A 1,539-nucleotide genomic window follows, 5' to 3' on the forward strand; every position below is an offset into this window, starting at 1 on the left:
AAGAGTGTTACTCCTATACTTTTTATACCAATTATCACTAATTTAATAGCTGTAGTTGGAGTCATGCAGTAATATTCTTAATACTGTCACACATGGTTTGGAAAACTTAAGAGTACATCAGACCTCACAAATATTTCAGGATATTCTTAACTTTTCTTATTATATTAAACATTTCATTTTCAATAACATCATAGTTTCCTCTTTTAAATGTATAGATATTTGACCTTTAAAAAACAAAATTTACATTTAAACGTATATCAAAATGTAAATAAAACTAATGCCAAAGCCAATTTTCTCTCAAACTCCTATGTTAACAGAATGTTTACTGAGGTGGAAAGGCAACAAAGCATAATCACATGTATATAAACAAAATAATAAATAGATATTTGTACAATCAAAAGTTATATAGATAGATGATTCAATAAAGATGCATATTTAATTATCAAAATATGACCTGTACAGTTTCAGTCCAACCACCAACACTGACATATCTGAGCTCCAAATAAAATCTTTTCAGTTCACATAAATTCAAAATTATTCTCCTACCTTTAAAAAAAAATTGATGCTTTAAAGGAAATATTATTTGCGCCGCCATATTCCCCTGTTAAAATTTGTATATCTAAGTTTAACATTCTAGTGAAGTCTAGTATGATTCTGTAATCAATTCCTTAATATCAAGTGTGATATCTGGTTAACAATATGGCGTAAGTCATTTTTTTCCTAACAGTCTCATGGATTTTATAATTTCACCGAGATGATGCTGAGGGTGCTGCCTGTGTCCCAGGTGAAACTCAGTGGGTGGGATTCCAGACATCAAACCTGAAAACAAAACAAAACAAAACAAAACAGTTCTCTCTTTTTCAAATAGTATTGGTATAACATTCATGTTCATACTTTTTTGGTGGTGTTTCTAAGATTTGTATTAAAATTATTTTGATTTGAAATGTTTGGGAAAATGTGAATTAATCTAGAATTTTTTATATACTAAGAAAAACAAACTTTAAAATAGAATTTCTGGATTCTTTCAATAAAAAGGAGGAAAACCTGCATTGAAATATAATATAGATGTTACAAACCTAAATTCCTAAAATATGAATTTATTTTTCAAACCTAAAAGTAAATGTAGTAATTATTCATATGTTGTTTAAAAAGACCTAAGAAACAAAAGTATCCTTGAAGCTAATCAGAATATAGGAAATCATTTTTATAAAAACACAGTCATTAGATTTACTGTAGGTAGAAATGATAGAGATACCGATCTGTGTTGAAAAACAGAAACATGCACTCCTTCAAGCCACCAAGCTATGAAACATCAGGAGATATTTTGGCCTTGGAATGACTGCGTCCGGTAACTCAGAGACGCCCCCTCTCCCTTTCTCTTGCTCAGCTCCTGTTCTCATTCTCCATCTCTGAATTTCATGTTGACATATGTCTAATTCATAGCTTCCATCTGCTATGTTGAAACTAAGATTTCTACATTTTGTAGAAAAATAGGGCCACAAGCAGTTCTGCAATTAAACCCTTACTCTTTCACTCTTT

Source organism: Pteropus alecto, unplaced genomic scaffold, assembly GCF_000325575.1.
Source record: "Pteropus alecto unplaced genomic scaffold, ASM32557v1 scaffold17, whole genome shotgun sequence".
In the NCBI taxonomy this organism is placed as follows: domain Eukaryota; kingdom Metazoa; phylum Chordata; class Mammalia; order Chiroptera; family Pteropodidae; genus Pteropus; species Pteropus alecto.